The 22,433-nt window shown below is 45.5% G+C and overlaps 1 pseudogene; it reads right to left on the reverse strand.

Annotated features, from left to right (window-relative positions):
• Window positions 1-744: 744 nt before the first annotated feature.
• Window positions 745-22,433, reverse strand: part of LOC147092706 (NACHT, LRR and PYD domains-containing protein 12-like) — a 1,351,730-nt pseudogene continuing 1,330,041 nt past the window's right edge.

The following is a 22,433-nucleotide window of genomic DNA, read 5'->3' on the forward strand; positions in this document are numbered from 1 at the left end:
TTTTAGGAGAGATGGCCCAAAGCTCGGTGAAAGAGGACGGTTTTAAGAAGCGTCTAAAAGGAGGAGGAGAGAGAGGTAGAGCTGGGAACAGGTTTAGGGAGATAATTCCAGAGTGTAGGGCCTTGGCAGCTGAAGGTATGGGACCAACGTAGAGCAACGAAAATCGAGGATGTACAACAGGTCAGAGGAGAGATCTCGGAGGGTTGTAGGGACAATTGTTAGAGTGCGACTCCACACTGGGAGAGACACACACTGTACATAGGGTCACTTGTTACAGAGTGCGACTCCTCACTGGGAGAGACACACACTGTACACAGGGTCACTTGTTACAGAGTCAGACTTCTCCCTGTTCCGGGGACTAGGGACAGGGTCACTGGCCAGGCCTGGTTAGTACCTGGAGGGGTGACCATCAGAGAAGACCAGGTGCAGAAGGTCACGGAAGGAGCCCCGAGGAGGGGCGGTTGGTGAGAAGGCCACGGGAGGAGCGGCTGGTGAGCAGGCCCGGGCGGTGGGCTGAAGATTGTCGGACAGAAGGAATGGTGGAAATTGGAATGGCGGCGTGCACCGATGCAGCGGCTTTGCTTCTCCCAGTCATGGGAGCTTGCAAGATCACATTTCGTTGTTCATGTACTTGTGCAATGACAATAAAGTTGAATTTTTAATTATTACACTGTACACAGGGACACTTGTTACAGAGTCTGACTCCTCACTGGGAGAGACACACACTGTACACAGGGACACTTGTTACAGAGTCTGACTCCACACTGGGAGAGTCACTCGGGAATACTGAGTGCAATGGTCAGTGTCCCACTGCAGCCCAGACTGAGCCCCACCCTGGGCCCTTGCTGTCTGTGCATTTCCCCAGTGCCCCATTGGGGAACATTCAGCCCCGGATATCCTGCAGAAGCAGCGCTGTGGGGCCGGGTGGCTGAGTCTCGTGACCCTTTGGCTGGGCCTCTGACCACACAATGGGAGATGACGCGCGCTCAACTCGAGATGGAAACCATTAGAGGGCCACTTAAAGGGGAGCGGCAGAAAATCGGCCAAAAATGACCAGTGATGGTCATCAATTGAAATGTTTACACTTCCACGCTCAGTCCGCGTCTTGTTCCCTGCAGCGACTCCAGCTGATTCTTTCCGGTTGAACTGAATTGATTCACCCCCAGCCTGAAACAGATTAAAGATTAAACAGGAAATAAACAGATTGAACAACAGTGTAAATAACCGTGAGACTGGGGTTAATATTTCAATAATAAATTCAGGCAAATATTACCCATAATGTGACTGAATCCCGTTTACATTTTATTTATGAAGTTAAACATAAACACAAACACTCACCGGATCCACTCCAGACTGCTGCAGGTCAGTATAAGGTGGCGGAGAGCGGGGACAGATCGGTCTGTGAAGGAGTTTAATCCCAGGTTCAGACCCATCAGTAAGCGGTTTGTACTGAGAGCGGAGGTGAGATCCTCAGCACAAGAATCTGAGAGACCGACACCCCATAGCCTGGGGATCAGAGAGAAAAATAACAGGAATCAGTAAATCCCCAGAATTTATTAACAACAATGTTACTGATAATAATAATGTAGTGTCAGACATCCAGTTATTATTAACACAATCTCACACTTTCTGGTACTTACTGCAGTTCCTGTATTTTACAGTCCGGGTTCTTCAGAGCCAAGAACAGTAGTTTCACTCCTGAATCGCCCAGTTTATTATCACTCAGATCCAGATCCGTCAGTGACCGGTTTGTACTGAGAGCGGAGGCGAGATACCCGGCACATGAATCTGTGAGACCGACACCCCATAGACTGGGGATCTGAGAGAGAAATAACAGGAATCAGAGTAAATCTCCAGTGTTTATTAATAACACTATTACTGATACTATTACTAATGTACAGTGTTTTACATCCAGTTATTATAAACACAATCTCACACAGTCTGGTACTTACTCCAGTTTCTGTATTTTACAGTCCGGGTTCCTCAGAGACGCAGACAATAGTTTAACTCCTGAATCTCCCAGTTTATTCGCACTCAGGTCCAGACCCGTCAGTGACCGGTTTGCATTGAGAGCGAAATCCCCTGCACCAGAATCTGTGAGACCGACATCATCCAGCCTGGGGATCAGAGAGAGAAATAACAGGAATCAGGGTAATTCCCCAGAGCTTATCTATAACACTATTACTGATACTAATAATAATGTACAGTGTTTTTTAATAACTCTATTAATGTTCAGTGTCAGACATCCAGTTATTATAAACACCATCTCACACAGTCTTGTACTTACTGCAGTGTCTGTATTTTGCAGTCCGGGTTCCTCAGAGCTGCAGAAGCAGCTTCACTCCAGAATCACTCAGTTTATTAAAACCCAGGTCCAGAACCGTCAGTGAGCGGTTTGTGCTGAGAGCGGAGGCGAGATCCGCAGCATAAGAATCTGAGAGACCGACAGACCGTAGACCGGGGATCAGAGAAACAACAGGAATCAGAGTAAATCCCCAAAGTTTATTAATAACACTATTACTGATACTACTAATAATGCAGTGTTTATTAATAACACTATTACTGATACTGTTAAATAATGTTCAGTGTCAGACCTCCAGTTATTATAAACACAATCTCAGAGTCTGGTACTTACTCCAGTTTCTGTATTGTACAGTCCGGGTTCCTCAGAGCTGCAGACAAGAGTTTTACTCCAGAATCTCCCAGGTTATTGTTCCCGAGTCTAAACACAAACAGAGAGAGAGAAACAAACTGAATCAAACCCCGGATCTAATATATGTTTCTCTCTGGGATATTACAGCAATCACTGAAAGTACTTCAGGACATTAATAACCCGGTTTCCCCCCACGATTTCCCTCCCTGAGCAGGACGGATGCGGCCGGGGTCGGCGCCGGGTCACGGCCCCGCTTTATGAAAAGACTTTCCACTGATTGGCTGGTTACACCCCGCCCAGCGAGTTTTCTGGCCAATTAGAGGAAGCGGGTATGGTGACGTCATTCGACAACGCGTCAGCAGCCGGTATCCTTAAAGGTGCCATGAATAAATTTAGTTTGACATTTGTGCTATCAGTGTTCTACAGCAGTGAGGTGCTGCAAACACTGACAAGCACTGCACAAAGATGCAGGGCTGCACCCAGGTTCTCCCATGACTGCTCCATATGCTTATGGAGGGAGCGACAGCACGCAAGGAGGTTCTCTTCACTTCCAATGAGCGGAAGAGAACTCCCCAGGACACCAACACAGCCTGGTTGCACATTGCATCGGAAGACACTGTGAAGGAACTCTACTATATATTCTTTTTAGATAAATACACTATATAACTTTTTTTTTAAAGAAACATGACAAGCTGGATTTGAAAATCCAACCTTCTGAAAGAATTCTGGCCTCATTGAGATAAGACAGTGGTCAACCCTGAAGAGTACCTTATAAGGAACTCTACCGTATAAATTATTTAAAACATGACAAACTGGGTTTTGAAATTTAGAAACCTAACTATGAAAGCGCTATGAAAGAATTGAAGTAGGACAAGTTGTTGACACTGAATAAGTAACCTTATTGAAGCAGAAGAATGGGTGGCCCTGAATAGGTAACCTTATTAAAACAAAGACAATGGTCGACCCTGGATGAATGATCTTGATTAAAACCTCTTGAAAATGACATGAGGTAAGGTACATCTGCCCTTTGCACACATATGGTAAACTCCCAATAGCTATTGATGATGTAGCAGTTCGAATTTCAGTAGGTCAGCTAAAAGATGATTGGTGATAATTAACTTGGATCAACAGAAACCTTATGAAAAACAACTGAAAAAGAGTCTCGAATGAGATAATGAGACTCACTTTAATCGAGCAAAGCAATTCTCGACTACAGGGGCGTCTCTGTAGTCCTTCACTCTTTTGTACTATGAGATTGAAGGTAACTGCGACCTTGATAAACTTGTCTACTCAGGATATCCATCAATTAAGAACTATAATACCGTAGTGAAGTTAAGATTTAAAAGTAAGATTTTCTGTTAAGAATAAGATTGTATTTTTTCTCTTTTTAGAGCTGTTAACGTTGCGATTGACTGATTCACCAACTGTGAATTGCATGTCAGTTTTTTCAATAAATCTCTATATTTTTAGAATAGTCTCAAGTCTTTTGTATTAATAACTCGCGAACCCAATCCCTGTACACTCTTTGGTGGAGAGTTATATATTTCTGAAGGAGATCTCCGGACCCTTATAATATCCTGGAATTTACTGTCTGGCTAAACGTATTCAAAGTGCCATCTGGAGAACGGTGATATTCTCGGGTTGCTCCTTTCCTTTAGGGAGAGATAGACTGGACCTTTAGATCTAGTTAACCGTCTTTAGGATTCGGCTGCCTCAACCTTTAGTTGAAAGTGAACATCTGAGAAATACGCCTGATCCGGGATAACCCCAAAGGGGCTTGGACAAGTAAATATCCTTTCAACACAAGCAAGGATGTCATCAGGAGCACCAGGCTGCAGTGGTGCAAACCTTTCAATGATCTCAGTAAATCATGAAACGTTACTGCAAAGCCACACTCAACCTCATTCTGCTTTACCACTCATCACATCCCCATCACTCTGCCTTCCCTACCCTATTCCTGCACATTCTTACTCACACCAACTTATCTTGCATCGCCAACCATCCCTCTCTATCTATCTACATTATCACATCCCCATCTCATTAGCCATCACTCACTTACCATCATCCTAGTCCAATCATACCAACTAACAACGCACAAGGGAAGGCACTTAAGTGTTTTAGCCAATGTTCATGTGAATTTTCTGTTAATGTGCTGCCAAACATTGAAATCATTCTTTTGAAAACTTTCCGTTTTTGGACACATCTATGTGCACCTTTGGAAGTGGCCATGTGAGTTGCAGTGAATGGTGAGACATAACGGTATCCCCGCACTGCTGGTGACTGTGAAAGGAATGACCTGGGCGTTGTAGGGATGCTTTATGGTGTTGGTGTATGTTGGTGCCAACCTGGCGCATCATGTGCCAGCCAGGGTGTACAGCATAGAAACATAGAAGATAGGAGCAGGAGTAGGCCATTCGGCCCCTCGAGCCTGCTCCGCCATTCAATGGGATCATGGCTGATCATCCAATTTCAGTACCCGGTCCCTGCTTTCTCCCCATACCACTTGATCCCTTTAGCCTTAAGAAATATATCCAACTGCTTCTTGAATATATTTAATGAACTGGCTTCTATTGCCTCCTGTGGTAGACAATTCCACAGGTTCACCACTCTCTGGGTGAAGAAATTCCTCCTCATTTCTGTCCTTAATCGCCTACCCCTTATCTTTAGACTCTGACCCCTGGTTCTGGACTCCCCGACCATCGGGAACATCCTTCCTGCATCTAGTCTGTCCAGTCCTGTCAGAATTTTATAAGTTTCAATGAGATCCCCTCTCATTCTTCTAAACTCCAGCGAGTAAAAGTCCAATCTTCCCAATCTCTCCTCATACGTCATTCCTGCCATCCCAGGTATCAGCCTGGTGAATCTTCGATGAACTCCTTCCATGGCAAGAACATCCTTCCTCAGATAAGGCGACCAAAACTGCACACAATACTCAAGATGTGGTCCCACCAAGGCCCTGTACAACTGCAGCAAGACATCCTTGTTCCTGTACTCAAACCCTCTCGCTACGAAGGCCAACATACCATTTGCCTTCTTAACCGGCTGCTGCACCTGCATGCTTACCTTCAGCGACTGGTGCACAAGAACACCCAGGTCTCGTTGCACTTCCCCTTCTCCCAATCTATTGCCATTAAAATAATAATCTGCCTTCCTGTTTTTGCCACCAAAGTGGATAACCTCACATTTATCCACATTATATTGCATCTGCCATGCTTTTGTCCAATCACCCAACCTGTCCAAATCATCCTGGAGTTTCTCGGCATCCTCCTCACAGCACACACTCCCACCCAGCTTTGTGTCGTCCGCAAATTTGGAGATATTACATCTAGTTCCCTTGTCTAGATCATTAATATATATTGTGATAGCTGGGGTCCTAGGACCGATCTCTGCCATACCCCATTAGTCACTGTCTGCCACTCGGAAAAATACCTGTTTATTCCACCTCTTTGCTTTCTGTCTGCCAACCAGTCCTCTATCGAAGTCAATACCTGGCCCCCGATCCCATGTGCCTTAACTTTACACGCTAATCTCTCATGCGGGACCTTATCAAAAGCCTTCTGAAAGTCCAAATACACCACATCCACTGGTTCTCCCTTATCTATTTTACCAGTTACATCCTCAAAAAATTCCAGTAGATTAGTCAAGCACGATTTACCTTTGGTAATTCAATGTTGACTTTGTCCGATCCTGTCACTGTTTTCCAAGTGCTCTGCTATTACATCTTTTATAATGGAATCTAGCATTTTCCCCACTACCGATGTCAGGCTTACCGGTCTGTAATTCCCCGTTTTCTCTCTACCACCTTTTGTGAATAGTGGGGTAACATTAGCTACCCTCCAATCCATGGGTACTGTTCCAGATTTCATCAAATGTTGGAAGATGATCAGCAATGCATCTACTATTTCTAGGGCCACTTCCTTAAGTGCCCTAGGATGTAGATTATCAGGCCCTGGGGATTTATCCGCCTTCAATCACATCAATTTCCCTAACACCATTTCCCTACAAATACCGATTTCTTTCAGTTCCTCCCTTTCATCAGACCCTATGTTCCCCGACATCTCTGGCAGGTTATTTGTGTCCTCCTTTGTGAAGACAGAACCAAAATATGTATTTAATTGGTCTGCCATTTCTTTGTTCCCCATTAAAAATTCCCCTGATTCTGACTGCAAGTGACCTACGCTTGACTTCATCAATCTTTTTCTCTTCACATATCTATAAAAGCTTTTACAGTCAGTTTTTATGTTCCCTGCAAGCTTACGCTGACATTCAATTTTCCCCTTCTTAATTAAGCCATTTTCCTCCTATGTTGGATCCTAAACTGCTCCCAATCCTCAGGTTTACTGCTTTTTCTGGCCAATTTATATGTCCTCTCCTTGGATCTTGTGCTATCCCTAATTTCCCTCGTTAGCCACGGTTGAGTCACCTTTTTTGTTTTATTTTTATGCCGAACTGGGATGAACAAATTCTGTAGTTCATCCATGCGGTCTTTGAATGTTTGCCATTATCTATCCACTGTCAACCCTTTGAGTGACATTCCCCAATCAATCCTACCCATCTCGCGCCTCAGACCATCATAGTTTCCTTTATTTAAATTTAGGACCCTAGCCTCTGAGTCAACTACTTCATTCTCCATCTTAATGAAGAATTCGATCATACTATGATCGCTCCAACCCAAGGGGCCTCGTACAACATGATTGCTAATTAATCCTTTCTCCTTACATAATACCCAGTCTAAGATGGCCTGATCTCTGGTTGGTTCCTCGACATATTGGTCCAGAAAACCATCCCGTAAACACTCCAGGAATTCCTCCTCCACAGTATTGTTACTAATTTGGTTAGCCTAATCTATATGTAGATTAAAGTCACCCATGATGACTGCTGCGCCCTTATTGCACGCTTCTCTAACTTCCCTTTTAATGCCTTCCCAACCTCTGCATTACTGTTTGGAGGTCTATATACCACTCCCATTAACGTTTTCTGCCGCTTTGTATTTCTCAGTTCTACCCATACAGATTCCACATCATCACAGCTAATATCCTTCCTTACAATTGTGTTAATCCCTTCTTTAACCAGCAATCCTACCTCACCCCCCTTTCCTTTTTGCCTATCTTACCTGAATATTGAATACCCCTGGATGTTGAGTTCCCAGCCTTGGCCACCCTGGAGCCATGTTTCCGTAATCCCAATCAAATCATATTCGTTTACCTCTATTTGCGCAGCTAATTCATCCACCTTATTACGAATGCTCCGCGCATTAAGACACAAAGCCTTCAGGCTTGTTTTCTTAACGCTCTTAGACCTATTATAATTATTATTTACTGTGGCCATATTTGATTTAAACCGTTGATTTCTCTGACTGCCACTTTTGTTTTTCTCCATCCTATCTTTTACTTTTATCCTTGTTTCCCATTTCTCTGTCTCCCTGCTCAGGTTCCCAAACCCCTGCCATTTTAGTTTAAACCCTCCCCCAGAGCACCAGCAAACACTCCCCCTAGGACATCGGTCCCAACCCTGCCCAGGTGCAAACCGTCCGGTTTGAACTGGTCCCACCTCCCCCAGAACTGGTTCCAATATCCCAGGAATTTGAATCCCTCCCCCTCGCACCATTCCTCTAGCCACGTATTCACCTGAAATATCCTTCTATGTCTACTGTGACTAGCACGTGGCACTGGTAGCAATCCTGAGATTACTAACTTTGAGGTCCTAATTTTTAATTTACCTCCTATCTCCCTATATTCAGCTTTTAGGACCTCGTCCTGCTTTTTACCTACATCGTAGGTACCTATATGCACCACGACAACTGGCTGTTCACCCTCCCCTTCCAAAATGTTCTGCAGCCGCTCTGAGACATCCTTGACCCTTGCACCAGGGAGGCAACACACCATCCTGGAGTCTCGTTTGCGGCTGCAGAAACGCCTATCTATTCCCCTTACAATAGAATCCCCGATTACTGTAGCTCTACCCCTCTTTTTCCTTCCTCCCTGGTGCCAGGAAGTTGGCTGCTGCTGCCTTCCCCTGATAAGCCATCCCCCCCAACAGTATCCAAAGCAGTATATCTGTTTGAGAGGGGGATGACTCCAGGGGACTCCTGTACTACCTGCCTGCGCCTATTACTCTGCCTGGCGGTCATCCATTCCCTTTCTGCCTGGGCAACCTTTACCTGCGGTGTGACCAACTGGTTAAACGTGCTATCCACGACGTCCTCAGCCTCGCCAATGCTCCAGTATACATCCATCCGCAGCTCCAGCGCTGCAATGCGGTCTGCCAGTAGCTGCAGCTGGATACACTTCCCGCACACAGTCACCAGGGACACAGGATGAGTCCCTGTGTTCCCACATAGCGCAGGAGGTGCATACCACAGGGCCGGGCTGTCCTGACATGACTTACCCTTTAATTAATTCAAATTAAATCAAATCAATACCACCAATTAAATGATATACTCAATGGCCCTCGTTTACCAACTGTTCCCGCTACACCACAGAGACCCTAGAAACGATAAAAAACAAAATTTAAGCTTGGAAGTGAAGTAAATCTTGCTCTGGTGAGGCCATCCCTGGCGTCTCGGGCAGCAATGTGATCGGGTACTGATGCCCTGTGCGGCGAAGGTTGCTGCTGGTGTGCCTGGCACTGATGGTGTTCGGGCTGATCACTGTCAGATTCTGAGAACAAAGGTGAGGCAGCATAAGCTATACCCATTCTGATGTAACAGATGGCAGGTGAACTTGAGATGACAGAAGCAATCTGTCAATGATGAGAGATGTTGTTCCAATGAAGTGACAGTAGATAGGGTGCTTGCTCCAAACATTTGCAGCCTGCATAAATCTCAATCTGTCTTCCAGATGCAGTAAGCAACAGTTTCTGAGCTTGGAAAGTGAACGGCTGTGGGATGGGAGCTTTGATGCAGGTACAGCAAGCAATTAGGAAAGCAAATGGTATGTTGGCCTTTATGACAAGAGGATTTGAGCATAAGAATAAAGACGTCTTACTGCAATTGTATAGGGCCCTGGTGAGACCACACCTGGAATACAGTTTTGGTCTCCTTACCTAAGGAAGGATATATTTGCCATAGAGGGAGTACAACGAAGGTTCAGCAGACTGGTTCCTGGGATGGGGGGATTGTCCTTTCAGGACAGATTGAGTAGACTAGTCCTATATTCTCTAGAGTTTAGAAGAGCAAGATTGGCCTCATTGAAACATAAAATTCTTACAGGGCTTGACAGGGTAGATGCAGGGAGGATGTTTCCCCTGGCTGGGGAGTCGAGAACCAGGTGTCATAGTCCCAGAATAAGCAGTCGGCTATTTAGTGCTGAGATGAGGAGAAATTTCTTCACTCAGGTGGCATAGTGGTTAGCACTGTTGCCTCACAGCGCCAGGGACCCGGGTTCGAATCCGGCCTCGGGTGACTGTCTGTGTGGAGTTTGCACATTCTCCCCGTGTTTGCGTGGGTTTCCTCCGGGTGCTCCGGTTTCCTCCCACAGTCCAAAGATGTGCGGGTTAGGTTGATTGGCTATGATAAAATTGACCCTTATTGCTAGGGGGATTAAATACGTGGGGTTACGGGGATAGGGTGGGATATGTGTCGGTGCAGGCTCGATGGGCCGAAAAGGCCTCTATCTGCACTGTGGGGTTTCTGTGAAAAAAAAAGGTGTGTGAAAATTTGGAATTCTCTACACCAGAGGTTTGTGGAGGCTCAGGCATGGAGTATATTCAACATAAGAACATAACATAAGAAATAGCAGCAGGAATAGGCCACTTGGCCCCTCGAGCCTGCTCTGCCATTCAATACGATCATGGCTGATCTTGTGCTCAAACCCACTTCCCTGCCCGCTCCCCATAACTCTTCAGTCCCTTGTCTTGCAAAAATCTGTCTATCTCCACCTTAAATGTATTTAATGACCCAGCCCCCACGGCTCTCTGGGGCAGAGAATTCCACAAATTTACGACCCTGAGAAAAGAAATTCCTCCTCATCTCATTTATAAAAGGGCGACCCTTTATTCTGAAACGATGCCCCCTAGATCTAGATTTCCCCACGAGGAGAAACATCCTCTCTGCATCTACCTTGTCCAGCCCCCTCAGGATCTTATATATTTCCAATAAGATCACCTCGCATTCTTCTAAATTCCAATAAGTATAGGCCCAACCTGCTCAACCTTTCTTCATAAATCAACCCCCTCTCGCTGGAATTAACCTAGTGAATCGTCTCTGAACTGCCTCCAATGCAAGTATATCCTTCCTTAAATAAGGAGATCAAAACTGTACGCAGTACTCAAGGCGAGGTCTCACCAATACCCTGTACAGCTGTAGCAGGACTTCCCTGCTTTTATACTCCAACCCTCTTGCAATAAAGGCCAACATTCCATTTGCCTTTTTGATTACTTTTATACCTGCATGCTAAGTTTTTGTGTTTCATGCACTAGGAACCCGAGGTCCCTCTGAACTGCAGCATTATGTAATCTCTCTCCAATTAAGTAATAATTTGCTTTTTAATTTTTTCTGCCAAATTGGATAACTTTGCAATTTCCCACATTATACTCTATCTGCCAAATGTTTGCCCACTTAATTAGTCTGTATATATCCCTTTGCAGATTCCTGGAGTCTTCTGCACAACTTGCTTATCAACCATCCTTGTATCATCCACAAAATTGGCTACATTACACTCAGTCCCTTCATCGAAGTCATTAATGTAGATTGTAAGTAGTTGAGGCCCCAGCACTGATCCCTGTGGCACCCCACAAGTTACCATTTGCCAAGCGGAAAATTATCCATTAATCCCGGCTCTCTGCTTTCTGTTAATTAGCCAATTTTCTATCCATGCTAATATATTACCCCCAACTCCATGAGCTCTTATCGTATGCAGTAAAGTTTTATGTGGCATCTTATCGAATGCCTTCTGGCAATCTAAATACATCACATCCATTGGCTCATCTTTGTCCACCCTGCTCGTTACATTCTTAAACAACTTCAGCAATTTTGTTAAACATGATTTCCCTTTCATAAAACCTTGCTGACTCTGCTTGACTGCATTATGATTTTCCAAATGCCCTGCTACTGCTTCCTTAATGAAGGATTTCAGCATTTTCCCAACGACAGATGCTAGGCTAACTGGTCTATAGTTTCCTGCTTTCTGTCTCCCTCCTTTCTTAAATAGCAGTGTTACATTTGCGGTTTTCCAATCCGCTGAGACCTCTGCAGATTCCAGGGAATGTTGGTATATTGCAACCAATGCATCCACTATGTCTGCAGCCACATATTTTAAGACCCTGGGATGCAGGCCATCTGGTCCAGGGGACTTGTCTTTTAGTCCCATTATTTTACCAAGTACTTTTTCCTTAGTGATTGTCTTTAGTTCCCCCCTCCCTGTGGCCCCTTGATTATCCATTATTGAGATGTTGTAAGTGTCTTCTACCGTGAAGACAGATACAAAATATTTGTTCAGAGTCTCTGCCATTTCCCCGTTCCCCATTATAAATTCCCCAGTCTCATCCTCTAAGGGACCAGTGTTTACTTTAGCTACTCTCCGCCTGTATACCTTTAAAAGCTCTTACTATCTGTTTTAATATTTCTTGCCAGTTTACTCTCATAATTCATCTCTTTTTTTTAGTCATCAAGGCAGAGATCGATAGATTTTGAATATTAAGGGCATCAAGGGATATGGGAATAGTTCAGGAAAGTGGAGAGGAGGAAGATGATCAGCCATGACCTTGTTGAATCGTGGAGCAGGCTCGAAGGACCAAATGGCCTCCTCCTCCTCCTATTTCTTATGTTCTTATTTCCAGCTGTCAAGTAATGAGTTGAATCTATGGCCATTCAACTCCTGCCCTGCTTACGTGACGTGATCCCCGAGCAGCGTGAACCCGTGAGTGACCTGGCAAACTCTGAAGGTGAGCTGAAAATAGCTGTTAATGCTTTGGGTCATAATGACCTGAATTGGCTCCACCGTCGCTGCATGTCGGGTCTGCTCAGAGCTGACAGATCCGTCATTTGGGAAAGGCTAGTGGCGGCATGCTGACAGTGGGGTCGCGACCCGCTGGGGAAAAAATCCAGTTTCCAACCCGACCTGCCACCAATCGCGCCCGCTGACTCCCCCGCAAAGTTCCCCCCGAACCTGTCACTGCGAATTAATCTCACTCTGTCCAACTCCCCATATATTCAGTGACTGTTAGTAAATGCATTTATTAAATAATGTGCTGTCTGTGTGAAGCATTTAAATGTCCCTCAGTCCGGTCTCATTCCCTGATGATCAGAATTACCCTCCTGGAACTCAGTGATCGGCCGTGTTATGTTTGGAGAAACTTGTCTAATTTCTGCTGCCCCCTTAAATCCCAGATTGTACGGGAATGGGGCAATTTTCCCAGAATTAAATGATAAAGCGGTGATTCCTTGTATTTTATACTCTGTGCATTATATTAATCTGTATAATATCTCGGGGGGAGTTATATTGTGGAACGGTGCTAACTGCTGCCGTAAAATCCATCCCCCAGGATTTTATGTATCAAGGAGAGTTTATTCTGTCCCGTTACAATTTTAAATGTCCCTGAGTCCCTAGTTTATAGGGGACGGAAGTCTCTCACTTTATTCCCATTAAACTGGCTCTACATTTATTTCAGGTGTAGCTAGCCCGACATTTTTGGGGGAATATCGAAAGTTCCCTCCCCGAACGGGGCCTCACACACACGGGGCAGATAATGGAGAATTCCTGTGTTCACTGCCCCAGGTTTACCCAGGAGCCGCCCGCTGTGTGCGAGGCCCGTATGATCCCCGGTGTGTGTCTGCACCCCGGGGCTAATTCCCCACAACACGTTAGATTGCAACCTTTTTACCGTCAGATTTAAGATCCTGAATATCAATCTTTACTCAATATTCAGGATGTGAATAATTCTAAACATTTACAGCTGAAAGAATTCCAGATTCCCCAATATTCCCAATCTAGGAAACCTTCCCAGAGACAAGACACACCCTGCACAGTATTGGAGTAAATATCTAACTGTTAGTGATTTAAACTCGGGTTTCTGTCCTGTTTCCAGTTAAAATATTTTGAATTAACTTTATCTTTATTGCCGGATTATATTTTATTTTTAAATTCCACTGTCCAATCTTATTAAATATGGTTTATTGTAATTAAATTATCAGATTCTCAGTGACCTATATTTGCTGATCCGATAAAGACTGTAAAGTCCTTACTTGTTCACAAGGATCCATTTTAGTTTCTCCAGTCCTTAGGGAATTACTGACCGATCCTCTTATTATTGGTCATATTTGGGTTGAACCTGCTTCTCTCTGGTTTAACTGAACTGCTTGTTTACCTTCATTACGGGAAAAAAGCACAATCTGTGACTATTCTACAATTCACCCAACATTGAGAGACAAATAAACAGTTACCTCAACTCTCGGCATTTGTGCAGTGCGGGTCCCAGCCGCTGGAGATCCTCACACTGAATGTAGCTTTCCCGCAGATCGAGGTGTTTTATTGTATCACAGAGTCCAATGACATGAGACAGGACTGCACAGTCAATCGGGGTCAATGACAATCCACGAAATGTAACTGATTCCACAGATCCAACTGTGGCCTGAGCCAGTGCTTTATTCTGAGACTCAAACAGGTAGTGGAATGTGTTCAGGAGGTTCCTTTTACCAGTTTCACACTCTGTGTTTCCAATCTGTCCTTCAAGCTTCTCCTTCACCCAGTCAATCACACGGCAGGTGGTTTGATGAAGAAATGGACCCAGAAACTCCTCCAGGGGCAGAGCTGAGTGTGGAGAGGAGAGACCAGCAACAAAACTGAGAAATATCTCAAATCGCCCATCTTCCTTGCTGTGGGATTCTCTGAGGAGTTTCAGGATGTCCCCGGGATCTGGAGTCAGGAATTGAGAGAGTGCGGCTACAATCACTTGGATGGTGAGGTGCGGGAATGTGTAAACCACGCTCTGGGCAGAATTATCTCTCTCCAAAAGTTCCACCATGAACCCAGACAGGAACTGGGAAGGTTGCAGATTGTAATTGATCAAATCTCCATTTCTAAACTCAATCTTCTTATCGGAGAGTGCTGCGAAGGCCATCTCACCAAGCCTCAGTAGCACATCATGGGGGCTTTCAATCTCTCGGCCATGGTTTTTCAGAATGTTGTAAATATAGTAGGAATATAGTCGGGTGATGGTCTTGGGAACTCGCTGCTGTTCCCCGTCTCTTTGTGTGAAGAAGGGGCCCAGTGACAGCCCGAGGATGCAGCAGTAGGAAGGGTTGTAGCACATGGTGTACAGGATCTCATTCTCCTCCACGTGTTTGAAAACAACTGCTGCCACAGTCTGATCTTCAAAAAACTTGAAATATTCCTTCCGCTCTTCACCAACAAATCCCAGGATTTCAGCCCAGACACTGATCTCAGCCTTTTCCAATAAATGTAATGCAGTGGGGCGGCTGGTCACTAGCACTGAACATCCTGGGAGCAGCTTGTGCTGTATTAAACTGTACACAATGTCAGACATTTCACACCAGCAGTCGGGATCTGTGCACATGTGCTGAGGTTCTGTATTTCTCCGATTGTCAGCAAAATCGATCCTGTCCTTGAATTCATCCAAACCATCGATATAAACAGCAATACCTCTGGGTTCTTCCAGAGCTCTCCCAGAATATTCCCAAAGTAAGGATACAGATCCAGTATCAGATTCCTCAGGTTCATCCTACAGTTAATAGCGTTCAAACCCCAGAATTTAAAGCTGAAAACAAATTGAAAGTGTGTGTATATTTTCCCAATGGCCCAGTCATGAACAATCTTTTGTACCATTGTTGTTTTTCCAATCCCTGGGACTCCGCTCACTGCCCCTGAACTCTCAGAATTGGATTTTCTCCGGGAAAAACAGATCTGGAACAACTGATCAGTTCGGATTTTTTCCAGTTCTCTCTGGAGATGTTTCTCTCTCCACTCTTCATGGTCTCGGCCTCTTGCCAGCAGTTCATGTTCTACAAGCGTCCGATCTCGAACAGTAGAAATGACCGTTAGCTCAGTGTATCGATCAACCAGCTGGAAAATCTTAACCTTCTCCTTTATTAGGATATAGTGTTCACTCTCAGTGTTTCAGTTTGTACCCGAAGTGTTTCCTTGTGTTTCTGTTGAACATCTTCAATTAGAACAGAGAGAAAGTGGTCTCAATGTTAGTTATATTGAAAAGAAGGCTCAGATATACTGCTCTGCTTTTCAGTAAAATGTGACACGAAGTATTTCGAAATTTTAATCGTAGACAGTTAGAAAATCAAAACAGGTCATGTGAATCTTGGTTGATGGGAAATTTCTGTGAGCAGTTTCAAATCTACATGGGGACTAACATGGCGAGCTGGGCGAAGGTGAAATGTTGCCTCTGATGGTGAATACTATCAGTCGCACAATGTACTGCAGACATCTCATTATAAATCCACAGGTGATTCTGGTTACATGGCTGCAGTGGTTATAATGGATAAATGATTGAAACCTACACCCAGCAGAGCTGAGCTTTATATAAATAGCAAATCGGGAAATGGGCAGCACTGAGAGAGGGTCAGGCTCACAATGTACTGATTGGGCAGCACTGGGAGAGGGGCAGGTCACAATGTATATTAATGATCTGGACGAGGGAATTGGATGTAGTATCTCCAAATTTGCAGACGACACAAAGCTGGGTGGGAGGGTGTGCTGTGAGGAGGATGTCATGAAACTCCAGTACTATAATGTTGATAAATGTGACGTTATCTACTTTGGTGGCAAAAACAGGAAGGCAGATTATTATTTGAATGGCAATAGATTGGGAGAAGGGGAAGTGCAACGAGACCTGGGTGTTCTTGTGCACCAGTCGCTGAAGGTAGGCATGCAGGTGCAGCAGGTGGTTAAGAAGGTAAATGGTATGTTGGCCTTCGTAGCAAGAGGGTTCGAGTACAGGAACAAGGATGTCTTGCTGCAGTTGTACAGGGCCTTGGTGAGACTGCACCTTGAGTATTGTGTGCAATTTGGTCGCCTTATCTGAGGAAGGATGTTCTTGCCATGAAAGGAGTGCAGCGAAGATTCACCAGGCTGATACCTGGGATGGCAGGAATGACGTATGAGGAGAGATTGGGCTTGTACTCACTGGAGTTTAGAAGATTGAGAGGGGATCTCATCGAAACCTATAAAATTCTGCCAGGCCTGGACAGACTAGATGCAGGAAGGATGTTCCCGATGGCCGGGGAGTCCAAACTAGGGGTCATAGTCTAAGGATAAGGGGTAAGCCATTTAAAACTGAGATGAGGAGGAATTTCTTCACCCACAGAGTGGTGAACCTGTGGAATTCTCTGCCACAGAAGGCAGTGGAGGCCAATTCATTAAATATATTCAAGAAGGAGTTGGATATATTTCTTAAGGCTAAAGCGATATGTGGAGAAGTCAGGGATAGGGTACTGAATTTGGATGATCAGCCGTGATCTCATTGAATGGCGGAGCAGGCTCGAGGGGCCGAATGGCCTACTCCTGCTCCTATCTTCTATGTTTCTATATGCAGCACGGCGAGAGCGACAGCAATGTACTGATGATCCCCAATTATTTGATCAAGTCTTGGGTGAGTTCTTGTGGAATTCTATACTTTTCCGGTTAACATGTCACAGGGAAATGTTAATATTATTGTGAAGGTAAAAAGAGCCTTAACAACAGCAACTTGAATTGACATAGCCGCTTTAACTTAGTCCAAACGTCCCAAGAGGCTTAGCAGGAGCATTATCAAATAAAATGAAACACAGAGCCAAATAAAGAGATATTAGATCGGGTGACCAAAAGCCTGGTAAAAGAGGTCGAATTTTAAGGGTGAACAGGCAATATGTAGAGGCGGATAGGGTTGGAGAGGGAATGCTAGAGTTCAGGGCCGAGGCTGCTGAGAACACAGCCGGCAATAGTGGAGAGGTGAAAATCAGGGATGCACAATGTTCAAAATTGAGGAGTGCGGAGATCTCGGAGGTTTGTAGGCCTGGAGCAGATTGCAGAGATAGGGATGGGTGAGGTCATGGAGGGATGCAAAACAAGGATGATAATTTTAAAATTTGCCAGACCGGGACCCAAAGTAGTTCAGCGAGCACATGGGTGATGGATGAACAGGACTTGCTGAGAGTTCTGATAGGTACAGCAGAGTTTTGGATAAGTTCAAATTTAGAGTGTGGAACGTGGTTGGTTGGCCATCCTTAGCATGTTGGAATCATTGAGACTGGAGATAACAAAGGCATGAGGATTTCAGCATTAGATGGGCTGAGGCAGGGGAGCAGACAGCGAATGTTACAGGGGTGGAAGTAGGTGGTCTCGTTGATGGAGAGAGTATGGGAGCGAAAGGTCAGCTCAGGATCTAATAGGATGCATTGGTTACAAACAGTCTGGTCATGACTCACACAGTTGCCAGGGAGAGGGATGGAGTCCGTGGCTAGGGTATGGAGTTTGTGGCCACGATCAAAGTTAATGGCTTTGGTTCTCCCAATATTTAACAGGGGGGAAGCGATTGCTCAGTTAATACTGGATGTCGGACAAGTTGCGTGATGCATCAGAGACAGTGCAGGGCCTGAGAGATGGTGGTGCGGGAGAACTGAGTCTCTTCAGTGGAATCTGACATTTTGTTTTCGGATGATGTCGCCAAGGGACAGAATGTAGATCATAAATAGGAGGTGGTCAAAGATATATCCTTGGGGGATACCAGAGGTAACAGTGCAGGAGCGGGTAGAGAAAAACGTGCAGGAGATTCGAATCTCTTGCTACGATTGGATGAATCATAGTCAAAGAGTCATAACGGCACAGTTGGAGGCCATTCGGCCCATCGAATCCATGTCGGCTCTCTGTAGAGCAATCCAGTCAGTCCCATTCCCCCACTCTATCCCCATAGCCCTGCAAGTTTATTTACCCCAAGTGCCGATCCAGTCTCCCTTTAAAAACAGCGGGTGTATCGGCTTCCACCACTTCCATCAGCAGCGAGTTCCAGGTCCTCACCACTTGCTGCGTAAAAACGTTTCTCCTCACATCCCCTCTGTATCTCTCGCTCAAAACCTTAAATCGGTGTCCCCTAGCGCTTGTACCATCAAATAGTAGGAACAGCCTTTCCCCACCTAGCCTATCCAAACCCATCATAATCTTGTACACCTCTTTCAAATCACCCCTCAACCTCCTTTGCTCTATTGAAAACAAATCCAGCTTCTCCAACCTGTCCTTGTAGCCAAGATCACACATCCCCAGAACCATTCTGGTAAATCTCCTCTGCACCCTCTCAAGGGCCTTCACATCCTTCCTAAAGTGTGGTGACCAGAACTGGACGCAATATTCCAGTTGTGGCCTAACCAGCACTTTATAAAGGTTCAGCATAACTTCTCCACTTTTGTACTCAATACCTCTATTTATGAAGCCCAAGATCCCATATGCTTTTCTAACCACTCTCTCAATATGTCCCGCCACCTTCAGGGACCTTTGCACATGAACTCCCAGGGCCCTCTGTCCCTGCACACTCTTTAAAACTGTGCCATCATGTGTATATTGCCTCTCCCTTTCCTTATGCCAAAATGCATCACCTCACACTTCTCGGTTTTAAATTCCATCTGCCACTTGTCTGCTAGCCTTTTTATTTTCTGTTGTCATCAACTGGTATCATCCTCACTGTTTGCCACACCCCCAAGTTAGGTGTCATCAGCAAATATTTATATATATGTGCCAGACGGCTAATTGTGCTTGTAGCTCACCAACCTTATACATCACACTTTGTGCGGTTACATACATGCATTCTAAACCCATTTTTGAATTTTTTGTAGTCTTTCTTGGTCTGCTCCTATTTAATATGGTTTTACTTTCGCCTCCAGTACTACTTTCTTCACTAGTACTATGCAGCATACTCACTCTTTCATGCACATTATTCCTCCTTTCTACTCCCTTATGCTGGTGCTGGTGCCCATGAAATTTAATCCGCCCGGCTTGTACAGGTCCCACAGTCCCCAGAAACGCTCCCAATGCCTCAGGAATCTAAGACCCTCCCTCCTGCACCATTTGTCCAGCCAGGCATTCATCTGTTCTATCCTCCTATTCCTGTACTCACTAGCCTGTGACACCGGGAGTAATCCAGAGATTACTGCCTTTGAGGTCCAGCGTTTAATCTCTCTCCTAGCTCCCTAAACTCTGCCTGCAGGACCTCATTCCTCTTTCTGCCTATGTTGTTAGTACCGATATGGACAACAACCGCTGGCTGTTCACCCTCCCCCCTCAGAGTGTCCTGCAGCCGCTCAGTGACATTCTTGATCCCAGCACTAGGGACGCAAATACCATCCTGGAGTAACAACAGAAAATGCTGGAAAAACTCAGCAGGTCAGGCAACATCCGTGGAGAGAAATTTGAGTTGACGTTTCGGGCTGAACCCTTCTTCATACCATCCTGGAGTCCCTTCTACGGCTGCAGAAACGCCTGTCTGCTCCCCCAGCTATTGAATCCCCTACCACTATTGGTCTTCCACTCTTTCCTTTCCCTTTCACCCCGTGCAGCTGAACCACCAGTGGTGCCGTGAACCTGACTCTGGCTGTATTCCCCAGAGGAACCATCGCACTCGCCCGTATGCAGAACAGAATACTGGTTGGAGAGCGAGATGCACTCTGGGGACTCCTGCACTACCTGCTTGGTTCTCCTCTTCTGTCTGGCGGTCACCCATTCCCTCTCTGGCGGCACACTCTTAAGCTGTGAGCTGACAACCTCCAGAAATGTGCTATCCATGTAACTCTGAGCCTCGCGGATGCACCACAGTGACTCCAGCTGGCGCTGAAGCTCTGAAACACGGATCTCGACCTGCCGTAGCTGGTGACACTTCCTGCACACGTGGTCGTCCAGGCTACGTGAAGTGTCCAGGACATCCCACATGGCACAGGATGAGCACTCCACGGGACCTAGCTGCCCTGCATTCCTCTATTTAATAGACTAGGAATGGAATGGAATTATGAAATATGATTACGGTCATCAGGAATTTTCGATGAGGAAAGGTCGAGGAAATGGGATTAGTTTCTTTTACTGATGTGACGTCAGGGTCTTATAATTGAAGTTGTCTGATTTTTAATGGAATTAACAACATTGTTGCAGGAACAGGCTCACTGAGAAGAGAATCAGGTACTAACAGAAAGGTACAATTAGGAAGTAATGATTAAGATGGAATTGAGTTAAATTATTTCACCGAAAGGGTTATAGAATAGGGGATCAAGTTACCAGGGAAGGGCATTTGGGGCAATATAAATGGGACCGAGAGACAATTAGATGAGTTTGTGCAGACACTGAACAGATGTGCAGGTGAGATGTTCACTGTTACAGAGTCCAACACCACCTTCAGTGTGCCAGTGCAGCCTTCGGTCGCCTGAGGAAGAGAGTGTTAGAAGACCAGGACCTCAAACCCGGCACTAAGCTCATGGTCTACAGGGCAGCAGTGATACCTGCCCTGCTGTATGCCTCAGAGACATGAACTGTATACAGCAGGCATCTCAAAGCACTGGAGACGTACCACCAACGCTGCCTCCGCTAAATTCTGCAAATCCATTGGCAGGATATGTGCACCAACGTCAGTGTTCTCGCTCAGGCCAACATCCCCAGCATCAAAGCTTTGACCATGCTTGAGCAGCTCCGATGGACGGGTCACATTGTCCGCATGCCCGATACGAGACTCCCAAAACAAGCGCTCTACTCGATGCTCCGACAGGGCAAGAGTGCACCAGGTGGGCAGAGGAAACACTTCAAGGATACCCTCAAAGCCTCCTTGAAAAAGTGCAACATCCCCACCGACACCTGGGAATCCCTGGTCCAAGAATGTACAAAGTGGAGGTGAAGCATCTGGGAAGCTGCCGAACACATCGAGTCTCTTTGCCGGGAGCAAGCGGAAGCCAAGTGCAAGCACTGCAAGTCAACCCAAGCACCCCACCCACCCGCCCCTTCAACCACCGTCTGCCCCACCTGTGACAGAGACTGTAGGTTCCGCATTGGACTCAGTCACCTGCAAACTCATTTTTAGTGTGGAAGCAAGTCATCCTCGGTTATGAGGGACTGCCTAAGAAGTAAGATGAGAAGTAGAGGCAGACTTGTTTGAGTCAAGTGGATTTATTCTGCTTCTCAGAATTTTCCCGCTGTAATTTTGTTTCAGAAAATACTAACAATGTTTGAGTAGTGTTGCACATACAGACTGCATGCCCTAGAACTTGATCGGGCCTGAAAACAGGCATGCAGTGACGGAGGGTGCACTGTACATGCTTCTTAGCGTTGACTAAGGTAGCAGGTATTATTTGTTCTAATTGTAATGCGCCAGTGGTGCACTTAGCGCTACCCGTGCTATTCACTGGCTATGCACCTGTGCTTTCTTTTGGCCGGGGGTGGGTGCTAGATATCGGACCTCTCTGACACGACTTAAAAGGTAACCAACACCTTGTAAAGGTAACCAACACTTTGTAAAGGTCCTCTCCGCATACAGACAATGGGGAGACAATTGTGAATTGGTCAAATGTCTTCTAGAGCTACAGAAAGCAGCAAGCAATTAGGAAAGCAAATGGTATGTTCGCCTTTATTACAAAGAGGATTTGAGTATAAGAGTAAAGACATCTTGTTGCAATTATGTAGGGCCCTGGTGAGACCACACCGGGAGTATTGTGTACACTTTTGGTCTCCTCACCTAACGAAGGATATACTTGCCATAGAGCGAGTGCAACGAAGGTTCACCAGACTGCTCCTGGGATGGGGAGGATTGTCCTATGAGGAGAGATTAAGTAGACTAAGCCTATATTCTCTAGAGTTTAGAAGAATGAGAG

This window comes from Somniosus microcephalus, unplaced genomic scaffold, assembly GCF_052327205.1.
Source record: "Somniosus microcephalus isolate GS21.2 unplaced genomic scaffold, FLI_Smic_1.0 unresolved_chr2, whole genome shotgun sequence".
Classification (NCBI taxonomy): Eukaryota; Metazoa; Chordata; class Chondrichthyes; order Squaliformes; family Somniosidae; genus Somniosus; species Somniosus microcephalus.